This window comes from Neovison vison, chromosome 10 (genome assembly GCF_020171115.1).
Source record: "Neovison vison isolate M4711 chromosome 10, ASM_NN_V1, whole genome shotgun sequence".
Classification (NCBI taxonomy): domain Eukaryota; kingdom Metazoa; phylum Chordata; class Mammalia; order Carnivora; family Mustelidae; genus Neogale; species Neogale vison.
Window position 1 is genome coordinate 17,608,338 of NC_058100.1, and position 24,480 is coordinate 17,632,817.

General features: G+C 31.5%; 1 pseudogene; it reads right to left on the minus strand.

The window, feature by feature from the left end:
- Positions 1-22,801: 22,801 nt before the first annotated feature.
- On the minus strand, positions 22,802-22,898 carry LOC122918928 (annotated as a pseudogene).
- Between the last annotated feature and the right edge of the window lie 1,582 nt (positions 22,899-24,480).

A 24,480-nucleotide genomic window follows, 5' to 3' on the forward strand; every position in this document is an offset into this window, starting at 1 on the left:
TCTCTCTGCCTGCCTCTCTGCCTACTTGTGATCTCTGTCTGTCTCTGTGATCTAAGTAAAATCTTTTAAAAAAAATGAACTACATTATTAATGTGGTTATCTCATATTTCAATAATAATTTGGTTATTTAAGAACTTTAGAGGTGTTAGCTGAATAATTCATTAATTTATTATGCTTTTGTAAGATCTATAATCCTACTAAAATGCCACAACTAATAAAATGACATAATAAAGAATCAAACAAAATTAGTATTACAAAAATATAAGTAGCACAAACTATTTTATCTTAAAAATAAAGGAAATTCTTATGTAAAAATAAATAATTTAATTGATATACAGTACAATAATTCTAAGATTATTCTTCTATTTGTCCAAATGTTATTTGAAAATCCTTAGTTCACATAACTAATTTAAGAATTAGTTTAAACAAACATTTTTTTTAAAATATGTGATGAATCATATATATGTTAAACTTACTGACATTATGCTTGTTGAGGACAATAAAACAAAGCAATACTCCATAATTCTTTAGGTCATATATCCCTTTTAAATTTGTTGAAACTTTGGGTTTTGTCTAGGAAAAAGAAATGCATTATAAAGATTTTATTTATTTTTTTATCAGTTATACTTCAATACTGTTAAAAATCAATCTATCTTGAGTGAATTATGTCACATTTACTTCTGATCTCTGTATGAAATTTGTTGTTTTTTTTTTCTGATTACTCATGACCACAATTTCTTAAAATACAGCCAACTAATTAGTTCATATACAATTATTTAACAATCATATTCATTTACTAAATAAGATAATATGAACTTACTATACTGTTATTGGTGTGTTTAATTTGATTGAAGGATATTTAAGGTAAATTAATTGGTTTCTTTTATGCTGTAAAGATACAATTTCTTAACAATAAACCTTGAATATCTGAGTTCAACCAGCTATCACATGAGAAGGTCTTCCAAGCACCTGTCTGAAAAAAAAAAAAAGGAGAGAGAGAAAGTAATAGTATAATTGGGGAGAGGGGGACAAACTACCCTGTAGCCAGTAAGTTCATAAATTATAAAAGGATAATATAAAGTATAGAAAAAAAAAAACAAAAAACTAGAAAAAAAACACAGGCTTTTCATTACAACATACATAATAAAGAAAAATCTTACCACTTGGGTACAAATTAATTATAAAAACCTTAGAAATAGAAAATAAGAAAAGGGCATAAAAATAGAAATCAAAAATTACAAATTTCTATAAAACTCATAGAAAAAATACTTAACCTTGCTATCACACACAAAAAAAAATTAAGCATGCTCCTTTTGCCTATACTATTCACAAAGTTTTTAAAGACATAGATTTGAGGAAGAATGGAGGATTAGAACAGCCATACATTGTAGTGGCCATGAAAACTGGTACAACCTCTCTAGGAAACAAGTTTTTAAAAAATGCAACAAATACCTACATTAGTTAGTTTAACCTGCTCTAAAAAGAGACCTAAAGTACTCCTGTTCAGACAACTAAAAAGAAATATGAAATACTGTTGTTCAGACAATAAGAAATACATATTTCTCATGTAAAATCTGGAGATATGTAATCTCAGGACAAATAGTCATTTTTAATTGATATCATTCTTAAATGATAAGATCTTTCAGTAACCCATATTCCTTCCACTTTATATTTCTGCCACAATCACTAAGAAATGTGTTGTAATCTGCATGACCAAATACAGGTCATCTCCACATCTGTGCATCAGGAAACGGAAAAAGTTAGATAATCACATGTCTAATTCAAGATCCAGTAAATGTAATTATGGTTGCCACTTATGTCCCATTGTTGCAAAGGTAGACACATAACACATAATAATGTGAAAATAACATTGGCCAAGGAGTTCTCTAGCTAGCTAATTAGCATAACTTTATTATTACTGACAATTTCTTGTTTTCGATGAGTTCTATAAGTTATCGTACCCAAAGGCTTTTCTGGACATAGTTCTTAAACTTACAGAATATCTTCCTATATTTAATATTGCCTATGTTCTGCTCAGCTTTCTCTCATCATCAGTTCATTGGTAATGGTGTCATGCCATCTGAAAACTCTTATTTTGATCTATGCAGCTGGGCTGACAACCATTGTTTGCATAAATAAAAATAGTACAATTCATTTCAAAAGCCCTGAACAACAGAGCTCCTACTTTGAGCTGTATATAAAGCATGTGCTTTTGGCAACAAATAATCTTTTTTTTTCTTTTTTCTGGTACTGAATCTTCAAATTTTGTACTTTTACAAAATTTTTACTGCTTGTTGCTGGCAAAACATTGCTTTTGTAGGAGAACTTTATTTTCTTCCAAGTATGCTTGTGAACTGGCATTCTGCCTACTTTCTCTAGAGTTATAACTTCCATAGACTTGTAATTCACTTTCCAATTTATTACAGGTGGAGTTTACATCAAACTTTTGCAAAGATGTAACAAAGATCGTAAGTCTTTATGTCTTCATCCATTGTTACCTTGTTGTCCAATGACCAAATAGCAAGTCATTGACATATATTTTCAAGCATGTTCAGAACATATGTTCATATGTTCTGCTACCCTGCTCATCTGCCCTAGAGTGTTCTGGGTATAAGAATGCATTAGAGTTGTCATTTTCTCCTCACTGGATGTTTATTATTTATAAAGATTTTATCTGTTCATACATCTGTAGAGCAATCTTTCGTCTCCCAACTTCATAGTAATCTTAGGTAGTGTTGCATTTTGGGGATAGGGTTTGCTCTGAGACTGGCTGGATGGAACCACTTTCGTCAGCTAAGGTTGCTCCCATCTGGGTTAGTGCACTGGGCTTGCCAAACCCTGACCCCAGCGGTGTCTAATAAAGTTCTTGGTTGTGACTGGAAAAAAAAAAAATCTTTATATGTCCAATACTTTATGTGTAATATCTAGGGAAAATAATAAATTATAGAAAAGATACTACAAAATAGAGTTAGTTAAATAATAGCAATTTCATTATTTTTTATACAGTAATTTTATGATAGGCTGGAAGTGGTGTCAGTGGGGGTGGGTCTAGAGCAGTGGAAAGCTTTATAATTCCAGTCATGCTGCCATGCCACTTTTATCCCTGGTTCCACTAAAATTATTACCATCATTCAGGCAATGAAAATGGAGAAAGAGATGGTCCAATAAATGCACTTGGCAATATACTCAAGAAACAAAATGGTAGAAAATTAATAAATAAAAATAAGTGAATGGAATTTCAGTAACAGTGTAATGAAAGAACTCTACCAATTACATATTCCTACATAGAACTGGTACATACAGGCTCCTTCTTTAATCTGTGGTAAATCTCAATCCCATCTTTGGTTGTTTTCATTAAGTATTGGTTTTAACTATATGTGTACAAACACATATATATATATGGTTTTTATCAATTATAACATTTTGATAACTAAGAGATTTTTTAAATTAACATACAATGTGTTATTGGTTTCAGAGGTGCAGGTCTGTGATTCATCGGTCTTATATAATGCCTAGTGCTTATTACATCACATGCCCTCCTTATTGTCCACCACCCAGTTACCCCATCCCTTTACCCTCCTCCTCCTCAGTAACCCTCAGCTTGTTTTCTATGATTAAGAGCCTCTTATGGTTTGAGATAAGATATTTATCATAATACCATTTACTTAAAATTACTATTAAAACATGGTTTATTTGTGGGGGAGGTGGGTAATTGAATGTGCATATGCTTTTCCATATTTTTTAGCACAATTGTAGGCATATTTGTATAGCTCTAGAAATAGCTATGGCCAGTATGGAATAATTCTGCTCCATCTATGGAGAAGCATTTTGAGGACTATATTCGAAATTACAGTTTATTCAGCTGCTGCTGCACTGACCACAAAAGACTGGCAGTGAGATGACAAAATAACAAGAATAAATCCAAGAAGTCGTGATCACTGAGTTATCACAAGAACCACACATGCTGTGCAAGGTCATCAGAAGTACATCAGAATTTGCATTCGTGTAAAATAAATATTTGTTGATATTTGAGCATTTCTTTGTACCTTCACATATTCTTGCATATTCTAAACATGAATTGGTATAGGAGGTGAGGTACAAAATATAAAACTTTGGTTCAATGGGCAAATTGTAGACCATAAGGGACGTGATAATAGAGGTTGAAAATAGAAGAGATTGATGTTATACCAGGGCTGTCATGTATGACTACTTGGGAGGTAGATTACTAGCAATGCATTTGTAGCTTCAGGGAAAGGGACTGGAAACAAGAAATGTAGTACTGCATCCTGGTCATCACCCTGCCCCTTAGCAGTGGAAATTCTGTAAATGGCCTTCTGCCAGATTCTTGGCCTCTCGCCTTAGGCAAAGAATTGTCAAATGTCCTAAGAAAAATAACAGAATGCGAATCCACATCTCTGAAACTTGGCCCTCACTGGGCTATTGGCCCTATAAGTTCTATTTTCTTGACACACACAAATATGTGTGTGTGTTTGTGTGTATTGTGTGTGTGCTCCCCTTTCTAATCCATTCCTGGAGCAGCGATACACAAAAAGTTCATCCACCTTAGGAGAACTGGAAGCCTCAAAGGAAAAATATTTTATAATGTGTAATCAATCAAATAAGTAACTAATATAGAGACTTTAAAAACACTTTTCCTGTTCTTTTTCTAAAAGTAGTCTATAAGCAACACATAAAACACTGTGTCCACCAGTAACTTTTATTAGCACTATCTCAAATTTATTCTCTAAAAAGCCACCATTAAAAGGAACAAAGCTCCATGACATTGTACTGAGTCCAGAGTTTTAGCAGAATGTGTCTGAAATATCTACCTGTGTGCCAAATTCCAGTACGGTGAGGAGAATGGTGCAAGCAATTGAAATTTATTATTAGTAGAAGTAATGGTAGTAGTTATATCTAGTGAAATTTTTTGTTAAGTCCTTTAATTCAGAATGATACACAAAAAATTCAAAGGTAACAAAAAGTATCATATGGTAATTTCATATCAATAAGAGTAAATATGATACTTTAAGTTTAGTATTTGTGGATAGTAAAAAGAAAGTGATTACATATTTTTGGCAGATGGTTTATAATGCATATGTGAGTGTGGAGGGTTGTGATGTGTCAGTGTGTGAATAAAATTAACCAGAAAATGTTAATGCATTTAACAAAATTTTGAGGTCTAACCAATAGACCAATCATCACAGTTACCAATTTAAGGGGCACCTGGGTGGCTCGGTGGGCTAAGCCTTTGCCTTCGGCTCAGGTCATGATCTCAGGGTCCTGGGATCAAGCCCTCATTGGGCTCTCTGCTCAGCAGGGAGCCTGCCTCCCCCTTTCTCTACTTGCTGCTCTACCTACTTGTGATTCCTCTCTCTCTGTCAAATAATAAATAAAATCTTAAAACAATTACCAATTTTTAAAAAGTTTGTGTACATGTGCTAAAATAATAAATTAACCACATATCCCAAAGAATAAGATCAACTGCATGGAATCAATCCCTCATCTTCATGCAAATGAATAATCTAGATACCATATTAATTATCATGAGATTCTGATTAGGCAAAAAGAAACATCCAATAAGACTGAGATGCATGGTACATATGTCATAATGACAGAATAATGAGTTCAGCAATGTTGGTCATATGAAAGCATACATCATTTCTAAAAAATACATTAAGTTTAAAACATTAAATATGTGTGAAAATCACAAACTTGAAGAGCCACTGAACTAACAACTAAAGTTAAAAGTTGCTCAGTGTTGGAAAACTGCAATAAAAATTGATTCCATGAACTGACATGCATTAATTGGTTTACCTCCAGATCGTGCATGTCCTTATGAAATGACAGTTATTTTTTCATAAGATTGCTAAAACACATAGGAGATTTACAAAAATCACAGAAAATTATTACCACCCTAGAAATAGTATAATGTGAAAAATAATTGTGATATTTTATATGTGTTCTAGTTCTGTGATGAAGTATTATGCTGCTATGTACTGACATGGCGGTATATTCAGCATGTCTTAAATACAGACACTACTCATGCTGTTTTCTCAGAACCTGATACTTACATTAAAAACAAACAAACAGGGAAAGAAAAATCAAATCATTGTAAAAACATTATCTATAAACATATATAATATAGATTAGATATAAAGTATATTAAATATAGATTACAGTATACATTTTCAATATGTGCAATCTTTTCCATGCCCTCTTGCAATAAAAATTTCTCCTAAAGACTGTGATCTTTTATAAGGTCTATCACTATAAGTTGCTCTGTTTTTGATTCCAACTTTCTCCATCCCTCACATTTTTTCAAGTTTTCAGTCAGCATAATGATTTAAATGGTTAATTCATTTGTTGTTTCCCAACTTGATAATGTTAGCTATCTCTATCCTATTACCAATATATCCTATTACCAATATAATCAAATCCATTTCCAAATGGAAAGTGTAGTAGTACTTGCAAGGGAAGTTCAATTATTCATTTCTGACTGTGTTAAGGAACTAATTATTCTTTTAATGTCTGCATAAGTCAAACAAAACGAGAGAAAAATGGAGTGATGTGTTCATTTTTCTTTGTAACAATGTATGAACAGTATTAAACTACCATCTACCATTAAGTTTTAAATATATGTGTGTATATATGTATATGTATATGTGTATATATACACACATATATGTATATGTTTTAAATATATATGTGTGTATATGTGTGTATATATGCATATGCATACATGTATACATATACATCTGCATGTATATGTGTGTATATATGTATGCATATGCATATATACACAATATACAAACACACACAAACACACACACTCACATGTATGTTAATTATGTAGACTTTGGGTGTCATACTTCAAAAATTTCTCTTTAGAAATGAACTTGCCAAAGCTTACTCATTTCTTTGAAGTCTTCCTGAAGTGTTTCTTCTACTAAATTCCTTATGTGGGGGGGTGCCTGGGTGGCTCAGTGGGTTAAGCCTCTGCCTTCGGCTCAGGGTCCTGCAATCTCAGGGTCCTGGGATCGAGTCCCGCATCGGGCTCTCCTCTCAGCGAGGAGCCTGCTTCCTCCTCTCTCTCTGCCTGCCTCTCAGTCTACTTGTGATATCTCTCTCTGTCAAATAAATAAATAAAATCTTAAAAAAAATATGAAATTGTTTATCAAAAAAAAAAAAAGAAAGAAATTCTGTTTATCATTGGTTGAAAACAGAGATGACCTAGCTTTAAAAAAGTGAAATTCGAGTTGCAAAGAGAAGAGTTATTGTCCAATGTCCCAATTTGCTTGCTAAAATTAAAGTATGTTTAAGGGGTAAATATCTCAAGCTGGTAGTAACTACTGTAATGGGGTAGCTATTCTGAACAAACTACTAAAATCACCCTAACACCATTGACTTTAAAAAAAATTATTAGAAAAAAATGAGGTAAGTGGGGATGACTTAGAAAGAACATGAATTAATTATGTAACTTAAAGAAGGTCAGTTTGTAAGTATACAATATGGAAGCATTGCTTCATCAAAGTAAATCTACATTTACGGTAGATCCTCAATTGCAACTGTAATCTGATAAACTTTTTGTAATACATGAATTCCACTCAATATTGTTTTCAAATACAATACTCTGTCAACATTTTTGGGTATATTATATTGAGGTGTATAATACATACATTATCAGCTCCTTACATTGGAGGGAAATGTTTTAACTGATTTAATAAAAACAAAAATAACATTTGAGGGTAGGAGACATGGATGAGGTTTTAGGAAAAGTAAGAAAACTTTTACATTTTGGCACATATTTTCTTTTGCTTATGTGTTCATTAGTAAGTATTTTGCTATAAAATCTAAGAGGAAATTTTTATCTAATGTGACACTATTTTGTGTATGTTTTTTAACAAATTTATAAAATAGAAAAACACTCAAATATATCTTGAATGTACAAATAAATTATCTATTATAATTCACCAATTATAATATATTGCACCATTATAAATAGAGAAACATTAAACTTTTTAGGCAACTAGTCATCTTCCAAAGTGACTACACTATTTTGCATTCCCACCAGCCATGATGAATTTTTGTTGTCTCATATCTTCACCAGAAGTTGATATCTTTCAGTTTTGAATTTTTTGATTTGTTTACTATTATATGTATATGTGCATACATGCATGTATATTTTAACCTTTTTTATAGCTGTATGTATCTCATTATTTTAATTTTTAATTCCCTGGTGACAAATAGTTTTGAACATATCATAGGCTTATTTGCTATCTGTTTTGAATGAGGAGTTTGTTCAGGTACTTTTCCCATTTGTAAATTTTGTAATAAATGTTCATATAACTGAGCTGTGAAATATCTTTGCATAATTTGGATAAAATCTTTTATAAGATGTTATACAAATACATTCTCTCAGTCTTTGATTTCTGTTTTTATTCGCTCAGTAGTGTTTGCAGAGCAGCAGTTTTTAATTTGAATAAAGTTCAATTCATTAAATTTTTCTTTTATATATTATGCTTTTGGTGTTATATCTAAAAACTCATCACCAAATCCAAGGTCACATAGATTTTATTTTTAGAAATTTTAGGATTTTCAATTTTACATATAGGTATATTATCTTTTCTAGTTAATTTTGTGAAGGATTTAAGGTTTGGATCTGGGTTAATTTTTTGCTTGTGGACATACATTTATTTGATCATTATTTGTTGAATAGATGATATATTCTCTCTTGGAATGCTTTTGCATTTACCTCAATTTTCTTTCCTTTTTTTTTATACTTTATTTATTTACTTAATTGAAAGAGAGAAAGTGAGAGTGTACGTGTGTGTGTGCATGTGTGTGCACAAGCAGGGGGAAGGGCAGGAGGAGAAGGAGAGAATCCTAAGCAGACTCCATGCTGAGTGCAGAGCCCAATGTGGGACTCTCTCTGATGACCTAAACCAAAATAAAAAGTTGGGCACTTAACTGACTGAGCCACCAAGGCGACCTTCTTCTCAATTTTCAATTGAGTACATTAAAGTGGGTGTTTTTATAATTGAATTAACTGTATTCACTTCATATCTTCAAATCACAACATTCCCAAGATATCTGTAATATTTACATCATTTTTCAGTACAGAAAATAAAGCATAGGTCAATCTTACTCTTTAAATATTTTTATGCACTATTTTGGTGTAAAATTCTGATAATGGAAAGGATACTAGTAAATTTCTTATTAATAATTTGTAAATTTCAATTATAACTTAGGAGTAAATATATTTTTACAAATAATGGAATAAAAGCAAGAATGCACTTTTTAGTTTTTTCTAGTTTGAAAATTTATTTCATTTATATCAATATTTTATCTACATGAAACGGGAAAAAAGCACATATGTTTAAGAATACTTGTGTAAGTCTCTTACAACAAACACTGATTATTTTGCATATTTTTACATATTTTACTTCATTTATTTTTTTCTTTTACCTCTTTGTAGTGAGATCTATTACAATCTTCATTTTAACAAAAGAACTCAGTGAAGCAAAGAGGTTAAGTAACGTTTCTAATTTCTAATAACATCTAGTAAGATTTCATTGTGGCATCAAAATTCATTCTATGATTTATTTTTGTGTTCTGTCATTTAAAGATTAGTGAAATAATATAAACCATTTTTTTAAAAGATTTTATTTATTTATTTGACAGAAATAAATCACAAGTAGATGGAGAGGCAGGCAGAGAGAGAGAGAGGGAAGCAGGCTCCCTGCTGAGCAGAGAGCCCGATACGGGACTCGATCCCAGGACCCCGAGATCATGACCCGAGGCGAAGGCAGCGGCCCAACCCACTGAGCCACCCAGGCGCCCCATAAACCATGTTTTTAATGTCTCTAACACACCTGTTTTAATTATTCAAAGTATAATGTCCACTTTATAGATAGATCCTAATTTTAATGGATTCACATCATGTTTCAAGAATTATTTTATACAATATTTTTGACTAAATTAAAAATATTTTTCTTATATTAATATTAGCCTTTGGTGATGAAATGTACAAATATGAAACATGTCAATCCTTACACTTCCTTTTTTTTTTTTTTTACTTTAATGTTCATTATGAGATTTCTTACTTTGAGCTTTTGTACAACTACTCTACTTTCTGAGTGTTATTAAAATTAGCTTCTATAATCAGTATTTAAATCTAATTAACTGTAGTCCACAGCCTTTACTAAAGGTAAAGAGACCAGTGAGTTTACTTTTCAAGCCTACTGAATGTGTTCTTTCTTAATATGACCTTAGTAGATTATATTTTTTCTCAGAAATTCTTTCTTCTTCATCTTTATAATTTTCTTTTTTTTCTTCCTTCATATCACTTTGGCCCTTTGACCTGCTTTGCCAGTGAAATGTGATAACAACTAATATTTTACCTGACCAGATATTTTCAATATACTAGGATGATTTTACTTGTCCTCTTGCATCTTTAAAATAACATTTCTAGATACAGGTGCTTATCTCAAGGAACTGAGTTTTTTGCCTGGGTCTCATAATGAATTATAAATGAAATAGTAAACACTGTTAACCCATAGATGCATGAGCAAGAAGTAAATGTGTGCCATCAAAAGTTACTGAAATATTTTGATGTTTTATTAAGCAATATGTACACAAATATTGGACTAAATCAAATACAATGAATTACATACCTTTCTACAACCAATAGATGAAGTGAGGGCATCAATGTCAGTGCCTCAATTTAAATTAGTGTAAGGGTGCTTGGCTGGCTCAGCAGGTAGGGCATGCAAATCTTGATCCCTGGGTTGTGAGTTCAAGCCCCACGTTGGGTATATAGATAACTTAAAAATAAAATCTTTTTATTTTTTTTTTATTTTTATTTTTTTTAAAGATTTTATTTATTTATTTGTCAGAGAGAGAGAGAGCACAGGCAGACAGAGAGGCAGGCAGAGGCAGAGGGAGAAGCAGGCTCCCTGCCGAGCAAGGAGCCCGATGTGGGACTTGATCCCAGGACGCTGGGATCATGACCTGAGCCGAAGGCAGCTGCTTAACCAACTGAGCCACCCTGGCGTCCCAAAAATAAAATCTTTTTAAAAAATGGTGTATTAACCAAGGTTCTCCAGAGAAACAAAACCAATACAATACATATTTACATAGAAATAGATTTATTTTAAGAAATTGTTCATGAGATTATTGAGGTTGGCAGGTACAAAATCTGCTGGAGACCCAAGGAAGAAACAATAATGCAGTTCAAGCCTAAAGGTCACCTGCTGACAGAATTCCTTCTTGCTCAGGGGAAATTAGTTTTTGATCTCTTAAGGCCTTCAACTTTTGTTGATTTGTATGAAACCTAACCACATTATGGAAGGCAATCTGTTTACTCAAAGTTCATGAATTTAATATTAATCTCAAAAAAAAAAAAAAAAACCCTCACAGAGACTTTTAGAACAATGTCTGACCAAACATCTGGGCACAGTGTACCAGCCAAATTATAAGTAAAATTACCATATTAGTAAATCTGAATCATGTTCTTATATAAGGCTATAAATACAAATGTAATATTTCATATTTCACACCAGTCTTGAAATCTACTAAAACAAAAGGATAAAAAAATAATGTATTAGCCAAATGTATGACTTTATAGTTTTATTTGAGTGTTTTCAGAATCATTATCAATGCATAAAATCAGGAGATTTTTTTTTTAGGTAGATATCTGGATAACTTGTTTTTCTTGAAAACTCAGATCTGTTACTACACGGCAGCATTTGTCTCCCTCCTTAGATTGTCATTCCCTGCTTCTTTGCCACATTCTCCACTGCTTCTTTTAACACTAGGTCAGTATCAGTTGCCTTTATTACCTTACTTTGTACTTTTCTTATACTCGGAGTTAGGTTAAATGATTATCTCATGGAGGTATTTCAGTCCTCTGCATTATTTGAGAAACATAATCTTAAAGATATTAGAATAAATTCATTTTAGAAGAAGAGAAGTATGTAAGTTCTTATTAGATTTGTTGTCATGTTTTCTGAGACTGAAGAAAACTCTTTTAATTTTGAAAATTTTCTCTGAATTACTTGAAATATTGTCATTTATAATACTCTTGCTGAATACCACCAGTCTTTCAGTTCCTGAATTGAACCCTTAATAGCAGTCAGTATCACCTAAAATGATAAATTAAAAATAGAACATCAAGCTGCTCTTTAACGTCAAGGCTCATTTAATATAACTGATCACTATGAAAGCAAACAATGAACAATTAAAAAGAGATCCTGTCCATATAATGTATATCAAGTATTTTAATTGTCTTCATTAGGGATGCATGAAAAACCCAAAATGTGTTTTGGTTGTGGAAAGTAATGATCCAAGATAAAAATATATCAACATGGGAGAAAAATAGCACATAAAATCATTTCTGATTTGTCACCTGGAATTAGAAGCACCTTTCCATGACATAATACTGTCAAACCTTTGATTCAGTTATTAAATGTGCAGATGATTAAAGTACAAGCTGGTCAAAGAAATCTAATTAACAGTGCAGATTATTCTCAGAAGTGAGCTACTACTTTATTCATATTGTGAACAACTTAAAATGCTTCACACCAAGATAAGTCTTGATGTAAAAGGAAATTGTGGACAGTAGGCATTGTGATACAAAATATGCCTGTTGAAATTGTATGTTCCATAAAAATTTTAAAAATGTAATTGTTGAGTCATTGCACTGTACACCTGAAACTAATATAACAATATATGTTAATCAACTGGAATTAAAATAAAAACTAAAAAAACTCAAACCAGAAACTATATATTTCAAAACCAGACAATAATTTTAATGCTGGAGTTTTCAACTTGCACACTGTTGACATTTTGGATCAGATAAATATTTTATTTTATTATTATTATTTTTTTTAGTCCTGAGCTGCCCTATATATTGTAGGATATTTAGTAACACCACTGACCTTAACCCATTACAGGCCAGTGGCAGTCCTCTAGCTGTGACAGCCCAAAATATCTTCAAATATTGTCAATATTCCCTGTAGGGCAACATCATCTCTAGTTGGGAAATATAATTTAATGTTACATCTTCTTAAATATTAAAATACATATCCTATGAGTATTCAAAAATAGGACATGTAAACATGCACAATGATCATTTATCTAAAGGAAATGTGGGCTTAAAAATTTACTTAAAATTTAAAATCTTAGAACTGAATCACAAGGACCACAATCAAGATAACTAATATATACATCACATAGTTACCATTTTCATCTTTGCCTGCCTGCCTTCCTTCTTTTCTTCTTCTCCTCTGCCATCGCTGCCTTCTTCTTCTTCTTCTTCTTCTGCTTCTTCTTCTTCTTCTTCTTCCTTCTGTGTGTGGTGAGGACACTTAAGATATAACTTCTTAGGAAATTACAAGTAAGCAATACATGGATGTAAATTATAGTCACCATGCCCTATTTACATCTTCAGAAATTATTCATCATAATCATTCATAATTGAGACTTTGTATCCTTTGATCAATATCTCTCTATTTGCTCATCCCTTGAGTCCCTGGTAACCACAATTCTGTGCTCTCTTTCTATGAGACCGTTTTAGATTACACATAGTAAATGAGATCATTCACCATTTGTCTTTTTGTGCCTGGCTTATTTCACTTAGCATAATGTCCTTCAGGTTCATCAGTATTATCACAAATGTCAAGTCTTCCTTCTTTTTAACGAAATAAATATGCGTTTCATTGTTGATCATATTTTCTTTATACAGTCGTGCATCATCAGACATTTTATTTTTTTCAGTGTCTTGGTTACTGTGTATAATGTTGCAATAAACAAGGGATTACAGATATCTCTTCAAGATACTGATTGTATTTCTTTAGAATATATACTTGGAAGTGGGATTCTGGATTATATAACAGTTCTAATTTTATTTATTAAGGAAATCTCCATATCATTTTCCATAATGGTTGCATTAATTTACATTCCTACCAACAATGTATAAAGTTCTCTTTTCTCCACATCCTCTTCAGCACTTATTATCTCTTATCTTTTTTATAATAGTTATAGTGACAGATGTAAGGTGATATCTTATTGTAATTTTTATTTTCATTAATGATTAGTGAGGTAGAGTATGTGGTTCTCATTTGTATATCTTCTTTTGAGAAATGTTATTCAAGTTTTTTTTGCCAATTTTTAAATTGGATCTTATTTATTTATTTATACTGTTGGGTTTTATGAGTTCCCCATGTATTTTGGATATTTACCCCTCATCAGACATATTCTCTATTCCCTAGGCTTTCACTCTGTTGATTGTTTTCTTTGTTATATAGAAAATTTTCAGTTTGATGAAGTCCCACTTGTCTCATTCTGCTTTTGTTTCCTGTGTTTTTGTGTTATACCCCGAAATCATTGTCAATACCAATGTCAGGAAGCCATTTCCCTATGTTGTCTTCTAATAGTTTCATAGTTTCAGGCCTCATGTTTAATCCACTTTTAAGTTGATTTTTGTGTCTGTTATAAGATAAGGGTTAAAATTCATTCTTTTGCTTGTGAACATCCAATTTTCCCAGTACCATTTGTTGGACAGACATGCTTTACCTACTTATATTCTTGGGACCCTTGTCAATTGTCAGTTGACTATATTTGCAGGCATTTATTTCTGGCCTTTTTTCTATTCCATTTGTCCTTAAGTGTGCCTTTATGTTAATACCATACTGTTTTAACTACTGTAGCTTTGTAATATATATTTTAATTAGAAAATGTGATGCCTCCAATATTATTCTTGCTTGAGATTGTTTTGGCTACTCAGAGATTTTTGTGGTTCCATATAGACTTTAGAATTATTTTTTATGTTTCTGTAAGAAATGCAATTGGGATATTGATATACTCTTCATTGAATATGTACCATATGTAAAGTAGACTGGACATTTAAAAAATATGTTAAATCTTCCAATCTATGAACACAAGATACCTTCACAATTATTTGTTTCTTTATTAATTCCTTCTACAAACCTTTCATAAGTTTTTCATCTACAAATCTTTTGTACCTTAGATAACTTTATCCTGAATATTTTCTTTTTGATGCTATGTAAATATATTGTTTTCCTTTTCAGATAGTACATTGTTAATGTATAGAAAGCAACTCATTTTCGTATGTTGATTTTGTACTCTGCAATTTTACTGAATTCATTTATTAGTGCTAACAGTTTTTTTGCATTTGATAAGAGGAAGCTAAAATTATTGATTAAGGGAAAAGATCACCTTACAAAGTTTTGGATGTGCCTACATGTTTCAGGGGGAGAGGAGGTCAGAATTTATTAAGAATTTTAAGTTTGCTTTAAAGCAGTATTTAAATGTAAGGGTTTGGTAAGGACTGAGTTAGAATCATATACAACAGTCCAGAATTGCTGGAAACAGATGGGAGATAATTTTCAGAAAAATATTCAAATAATCCTAGTGTGTAAATTGTTTATTGAAGTTTTCCAACAAAGGGCTGATGGCTTTCCAGGAGTATCTATAATGAACCATGCAAACATTAGTGGGACAGACAGAACAGTCTTGGAAGAGTAAAGAATTACTAATAATGACAATAGAATAGCAAACTTATGTTAATGTGAACATTAAGGTGTGATTTAGATTCTTAGTGTCCAGTCGAAGTATGGGAGTTCACAGTTTTAAGGAATTAGTTCTCAATGGTCTAATCTAGTTCACAGTGTCATATTTTCACCTAATTAATGAAGAGTTACATAGTTCATTGCATTATTAGTTTTTTAAACTGTCTATCTCTTCTCTGTACTCCTAATTCCCCTGGGCTTTTTCTCTACATTCTCAAAATAGTTTTATTTAACACTAAACTGTGTCTATTTTCCAAATTAACATTTGTAGCCTATTGCATAAAATCAATTTGAATTTTTACAATATGGTTAAATATTCTTAGATGAACAGAACACACAAAATTCCAGTTATAAAGCAATTATCCATTTCTTCTTGGTAACATATCAAAAAGTTTTATTTTATATTTTTGAACAGTTTCTCAATACATATTTGTTTATCAATGAGTTCACGTCATATTTATCTAAAGTGAATTTAAGAGTTGCAATAATTATGAAATTGAGGCAAACATTTAAGAAAAGAGGGGTTTAAAAATATATATATATATGTTTCCTATCTTGTTATTTACGTATCTGCAAACAAAATTTTACCGATACTGCTCTTGCTCTTATTTCCATATTCTTTCTTATAGGTTGTAGAAAATTTACATTTTTATCATTTTGGAAGAGGAAGAGTTGAATCAACTGTGAAATGTTTTCAGTATCCTCTATTATTAATTGAATTATAGTTTCCTTCAATTTTGTTGGTGCATATGATACATTTGCCAAATGAATTCCTAAATAAACAGATTCTAAATATAACAATGATGAATAAAAAAATCTATAGTAATGTACAACTATAGAAAAATCTCTGGATACACACCCACTCACACACATACACACTACTCTATTTTCTGACATGTGATCTTCTTTTATACATTTTCCACTAAGAAACCTCAGTAAAGGTTTTTATATGAAGTACTAATTTGCCATTCATGTTAAAATGAATATAACTACCCAAATCCTACAAAACACCCTAGACTTGTTAGGGCAATGTCTTGTATTGAAACTATTCTTGTGGGGTGCCTTGATGGCTCAGTGGGTTAAAGACTCTGCCTTCAGATCAGGTCATGATCTCAGGGTCCTGGGATGGAGTCCAACATCGGGCTCTCTGCTCAGTGGGGGCCTGTTTCCTCCTCTCTCTCTGCCTGCCTCTCTCCCTACTTGTGATCTCTGTCTGTCAAATAAATAAAATCTTAAAAAGAAAATGATTCATGTAATTTCTCAAAGCAATACCTCCAGAATTTTAAATCTGTTGTTACTAATTATTTTAAAATATGGAAAATACTATTTTGATGTTGGGGACAATATTCAAATCTTGTTTAGAAGTCTGTAAAGGAAGATGGAACTCAAGCTGCATAATAATATTTTGTTTAAAAATAGTGTAAAATATTTCTAAAAACAATTGTAGGAGGTAAATTTCAAAATGATCTTGAACATGGTAGCATTATTTAAATAAACATATATAATTTTGAAGTGAACACCTTAAGGAATATGAACTTTGAGCTATGTAATTTCTACTGGACAGCTCCTTTATATTATTATAAAAATTATTTTAATATTTATATATGAATAATAATGGTTTTCTTGCCTTGTTTCTCCATTCCTTATTTCAGAAAAGTGCATATGTCTAGGGAATAGAAATAAAGGTCAGATTTTTAAAAAAATTGTTGCTTTGCAGCTAAGAAGTATAAACTAATAGAAAAAAATACCTTTTAAAAATTTTTTTTAGAGATTCACTGATAAATAGCTGTTATTTGCTAAAATGCAAAGTTAAGTCATAAAGCATTTTATACATAGGAATTTTGACCAGAAAAAGTAGTAAGACCACTCAGAAAGAATGATCCTGGTATAGGACACATGTAGCAGTTATATTAGCCAGGTAGTGAAGGCACAGTGCCACAATTAACTACACGTGTTAGTGCTGGGGAAACAATTAACATCTCTGAACTTTATAGCAAATAAAATGCAATTCCCTCTAATGTATAGTAATTAAATGCACGTTGTTTCCACTTCTTGAAAGTCTTTTCGAATATTTTTCTTTACTCTTGTACAGTTTGTACTTTTTACAAAACAACCTTCACATCTCTGCTTTTCAGCATTTGGCCTGTCTTAACTTGAGTCTTATTTTTCATCCTGTTGTTTCTCCAATATTAGACTGCTCTGTTAGCTGAGTTATCTGATTCTTTAAGACACTTCAGAAAGCAACTTTCCTTGTGAGAATCCACTCTATGCAGTAGTAGCAGGAGATGAACAGTGGAAAGCATTACTGTCATGGTAACCAATACTTCACCCATTAGGATGCTACCTATTTTTGTTTTTTATTTGTCTGCAATTCTTTACTCTTTCCTACATATCAAAACCTATTTTTCTCCTCAGAATGTCAGTTCCTAAGTTGAAGGATTACCAATGTTCAGTTTTACAGATTTATGCAATTATAATGCAGAAACTATTTACTTCCCAGTAATTGGAATATAGCCATCAGTGTGGGAATATAAGCAAGGCTTACAGTTCAGAGTAAAGAGAAAAAAAAATCGTATAATACAACTTGTGCCAACAGGGTAGAACTCCACTTGGCCTCTGTGACACTGAGCATCAATGTAGAATTTTAATTGCAGTTTGTCTTTTTCAACAAGGAAGCATGTTCTGAACACTTTTGCATAGCATTAATTCTGAAACTAAATTAAGGTTCTTACCTTATGATTTATGTTGATATACTAATATTTCATGTTGGGTAAAAAAAAACAATCTACAGGTAATGCCATGTAGCTATGTACTATGCCATGTGGATATTTAGCTATGTACTTTGTACTATGGTATCACAGGTATCATTTATATCAACTCTATTTCCTTCTGAAATGTATCTTGTTCTCATTTATGACAACAAACAGCACTAATGATATATGTTGTCTGACCTATTTTATCTTCTTACGACCTCATACTTCTTGTTTTGTGATAAGGAATGTACCTATGCTTGTTAGTACCACTACCACTGTTCCAAGACTAACAGTCCCAAATAGGAATCATTTTTCTTAAAGGTGAACAGTTACTTACAACTCATATATTCAACCAAAGAAGACATTCTGGTTGATGGTGAAAGCTATATTTAAATGAAGACTAGCATTTTTGTGCTAGCCCTTTATCTAAAAATATAACATTCTAAAATTCAAATAGATAACAAAACAAACTACAATTGCCTCCTTAAAATTTCTTCCTTAGGACTATTTCCTAAAGGTAAGGTAGTTATCAGTCCCTACACAGTTTACCTACTAACTCTGACATCACTGTTTTACCTAAAAAATTTGTAGATCTACATAGTCATTTCTACTTCTTCAACTTCTAAGGCAATTCAGTTTGACCTGTCTGAATATGTAAAGTATTATAATCAACTACTCACTTAAATCCAGCAACAGTACTCCTTCTATGATCTACCTGATTTGTTCCCATAATTCTTTTTAAGCAGTTTTTAGGTTAATTTCATAGTTAAGAATCCATTTATTCATTCTAGCACCTATGATGTTTTTCAAGCCTCTTAATAATCCGTTTTTATCAGAATGGTGTCAGTCATTTCAAAGACAAACTCCTAACTTGGGGCTATCCTTTACGTCTCTCCTCAACTTAAATAGTTGCTCTGTCACAAAATTTTTTGCCCTCTTCTCTTGCCTGGTTTATTTCCACTCTTATAATTTGCATGGCACACAGATATTCTTGGAAATAACACTTGCCTCTACAGCACAAAGAGGTATATCTAGGTCAGTTGTTTTCTTTATATGACATAAAATCCTCTTTAGCCAGTTGTCTTTCCAGAAAAAAAATTCTTAATAATAAGTTGCTTCATAAAATTATTATTCTTTTTACCATGATCATTTTTGTTATCTTGGCTGGAAATTTTTTACTGCATAAAATATTCCAGGGGAAGAGATATGATAATTTTTAGAAGGAATTAAAATCAACATATTCTGAATTATTATACATGCAAATGAACATTTAATGTATCATTGTATTCAAATGTATGTATATTACATACACAAATTGGTTTCCAAATTGTAATAATTATCTTTGTTTCAAATGTAATGAAGTTGAAAATTAAAGTTTAAAGAGAAAAGAAATATCTCAAATGCTTACTTTGATTAACTGAATGATATCTTTGTTTATATGGAATCAAAACAATGACTAATTTAATAAGTTAACTCAAACAGTCTTGATAGGGTAAAATTCATATGAAGCAATTGCTTATCGTCATGTAGCTGTGCTAATTTGACAGATTATTTAACTGTGTAGGATTTACAGAAATAGAGTCACAACAGATTTATCTATAATCAAAAACGTGTATATTTCAATTATTATGAGAGTATGACTTCAGTTGTATCAATACATTTAGATATTACACAATAGAGAACTTTTTTTTAACCTGAAAACTATCTCATGCTTTTTTCCAAGTTAATTCAAATGATGCTCTATTAACTCAAATTAGTTACTCTTTTTAACAATAGAATCATTAAATATATTTCAAATAATTAAATGCCAAATACCAATTAGTACAATCAGTTGTTTTCTCTTACCTCTCATAATTCAGTCTTGCCCTTTGTCACGTTCTAGAAATTAAATTAGGGTTTTATTTACTTACTTGACAGAGATAGAGAGAAAGCACAAGTAGGCAGAGCAGCAAGCAGAAGGAGAAGAAGAAGATTCCAGTAGGGAACCTGATAGCGGGCTCAATCCCAGGACTCTGGGATCATGACCTGAGCTAAAGGCTGCCGCTTAACTGACTGAGCCACCCAGGTGCTCCAATTGCATATATTTTAACTGTGATAGTCTTTTTATCAGATTAAAGATTTACTTTTAAACAAAGAATTACAATATATCTGTACTATTTGTACATGTAAATAAAATACCACAAAGCACAACAAAACAGTGAATATGAAACTCAGTGAATAATTCATATTTTTAAGTGAACAAAAAATTGTATAATTGTGGAGAGTTACATTTCATCTCCAACATATTTTTGTGATTATCACTGTGATTGGTTGTCTAATAATATTAATTTCTTAAATGATATAAAATAAGTAGAGGTTCCTGAGCTCAACTCTACTTTTATGGGCTATTACAGATATGTAGATATACTATAGATATTATAGATATACAGTGATAAAATTGGCCTTCTTATTTGTTCTATTTAAAATGTGTTAATTCTCTAGCAAATAGGTATCATTATTGCTTATTATAATTCCTTAATTCTACACAATATACTATTAGAACTGGAAGAGAAATAACTGTACCTAGAGAAAAAACTTGAGACTAATAAAACCTTGATATAAAAGTCAGACAAAAATATTATAAGAAAAGGCAAGTACAAACCCAGATATTCATGAATAAAAGAATACATATGCAAATTGATAGATATAAAATAAAATACTAGCGAATCAAGTCCAGCAGTATATAACAGACAGAGACAAATCATGACCAACTTAAGTATATCCTAGAACTTAAGTATGTGTTAAGCCTTAAAAAGCAGTTTATACAATCTCCCATATATACAGATTAAAAACATGTGCACAACTTCATAAACACACGAAAAGTAATTAATACAATTAAATATAACATCTAATGAATTGCTGACAACATTCGACAAACTGGAAATAGAACATGGAAGGGTACATTTGTGGATACAAGATTCCTTTTTAAAAATACCACTACATTCATATTAAAAGTTCAGAGTCAAAAAGAAGGTTAGATGTTCATTCTCACCACTTTTATTCATTATTATACTGCTGCACATAGACAGATGGGTGTATTTTGTTGAGGATATGGGGCACCAGAAACTCATTCTTCACAGATGGGGATATAAATTGGTACAGATATTTTGAAAAAGGATTTCAAAGGAATATTTTTCTGGGATTGAGAAACTGATTTAAAAATATATTAGGCAATTGAAAGAGCTAAGAATAGTTAAGGGTCACCCAAAGAAAAAAAATGATCTATTTTTTAGTATGTTTCATTCTGGAGTATGATTTTTGACAGAAGTTCCAATGTAATTCAAAGGGAAAATGATAACCCGTACAGTGTAGCTAGAACATACATTAATAAAACAGAATATAAAATCTAGAAATAGACCCACTGACATAAGTGGCAATGACATGAAGATGAATCGGGCAGGATAATGAATATGGACAGGATAGACTTTTCAATAAGTGACACTGGTATATCAGTGTAACCACATTAAAAAAGGAAAGTAAAACAAGTTGTTATGTTATTTTTTACTTTATCCCCAAACAAAAAATAAGTTACACTTGGAATAAGTAAACATGAAAAATAAATATGAAGGTTTAATAGTATAATATTGGAAGATACCTTCATTATGTTAATAAGAGAAAACATATTCAGATAAGACTGAGAGGATAATCTTCCCATCATGGAAGAGTTCAAGAATGCAATCCAAACGCATGAGTGCCTTTGGATCCTCTGTTTCTTTCACACCCATCAACATTAAATTGACCAAAACAAATAATCTGGTCAAGCCCAAAGTCAAGAGGGGATGAAATGCAATCTTCCATCATGAGCCCATAGCAAGTGTTTAGATGTATAATATCTTCTGTGGAATGAAAAATTAGGATCAATAATTCAGTCAACCACATCTTGAACACAAGGTACAAAGAAAACATTGGCATTCATGTATTTCTAACCAAATGTTGTACTTTGGCAAGAATGAATTTTTCATTCATTTTTTTTACAATCAGGATACCACATTTGACAAATTAATGTATTTACTAAACAAAGAGCTGGGAAACAAAACTCTAAGCTTTCTTTAACACAAGCAAAAAATTTCTCTCTACTGGAACCAAACAGATTATTAGACACTGGAAATTTAATTTGAAAACCTCAGAGAACAAATTTAACCAAATTGGACAAGGACACATTTCAAGACTTAAGGGAAAAGAATCAAGTGTTGTATAGTATGTCCCCACTTACATATAAACCTATTTACAGTTCCTCAAAACGTAAATGTTTTATTATTTTTTCAGGTGTAACTCAACTTCATTCACATGTCATAGTTTGCTTTACAAGAATATTTTTCTAGTTAAATATCACAATTTCATGATTCAGTGTCTCACATTGTGCTTTCGATCATATCATTTTTCCGAGTTAATCTGCAAAAGGTTCACTGGGAAATTGCACAAAGTATGGGACACTTCATGAATTTTCAGGTCCTCCTCATGCAGGGGCCATGGAAGTCTTCTCTAATTTCAGTATATGTGCTGCCGAAGGGAGCACATAAAGTGTTATTTTGACATAGTTTTAGCAGCAATTATATTTCAGCTCAGATATTTAAAGAAGTAATTTTTACTAAAACTACAGAATATACTTAGGTATATTATTAATGCCTTCTCTACAAAATATAATTCTAATCTGTCTTCAATTTACTCAATTACTTTGCAATTATGAAAATATATTGTGCTCTGAAGCAAAATGATCTTGCAAGATTCTTCATATGTATATTTTGGATGAATATAGGTAAAATATTCCAGTGATCTTAATATGAACTTATGTTAAAATAATTATAACAGGGGCACCTGGGTGGCTCAGTGGGCTAAAGCCCCTGCCTTCAGCTCAGGTCATGATCCCGGGGTCCTGGGATCAAGCCCCACATTGGGCTCTCTGCTCAGCAGGGAGCCTGCTTCTCTCTCTCTCTCTGCCTGCCTCTCTGCCTACTTGTGATCTCTGTCTGTCAAATAAATAAATAAAATCTTTTAAAAAAATAATTATAGCAATTGTCTATAGTCAGTCATATGAATCTTTGAAATGAAATGAGCAAATAAATTGTGCAGATGGGAAAATTGAATTGAATTGAAAATCTACATTACCAACCCACCTTACCCTTTTATGCTGAAATTCAGAACACCACATTAACTATATAAAACTAACTTTACATTAAATATTTTATGCAATTTTAATCAACAACCACTGAGATTTTGATGACAAGAGATACAAGTACCAAGAGATCACCAAAACCTAACAATCCCTAATGTTTTTACTCTCTGCACAATTTTTTCTTTTCTTGGATGTCATGTAGTTGGAATCACACAGTATGTAGTTGTTCCAGATTGATTACTTTCACTTTGTAATGCACAGTTAGGGTTCTTCCATGACTTTTCTTGGACTGAGCTCCTTTCTTTTAGCACTGAATAGTATTCTGTTGTCTAGATCCACCACTGTTTATCATCTGTTGACCTACTGAAAGACATATTGGTTGCTTTTAATTTGGCAATTATGAATAAAGAGGCTACAAGCATCCTTGTGCAGATTTCTCTGTGGATGTAAGCTTTCAACTCCTTTGAATAAATTCCAAACCTCCTTCTAACAACAGCATGAGTAAACTTTGAAGCAGATCTTTTGAAGATTTCCAAAAGCCATTTGAGTCTGAAAGTAGATTTATCTCCAATCTTTGAGGTGCCTGCATGTCCAGCTAACAAACTGATGTAGAGATTATGATCTACAACCACCTAAAAAAAAGTAATTGACTCCTCTCTTACAGACACTAGTAAAAAGTAAAAGTTTACTAGTAAAAGTTTTAGTAGTAAAAATAAAAAGTTTATTATTTGAAATGTTAAGTTTAGATTACTTTAGTACATAGGAATAGGTAACCAATGTGTGTGATATTTAAAAAAATTAGTCAATACATATTTCTTGAACACCTATTGAATCCTAGGCATTGTTTAAAGTACTACAGATTCACTTGTCAAGAAGAGATAGGAAACTGCTTTCATTGTGCTAATTTTATTTTTTTATGATTAAAATTTCTTGCCTAGTTTTAATTTTCTTTTGAATAAATTTTCACCATATACCTTAGTAATTG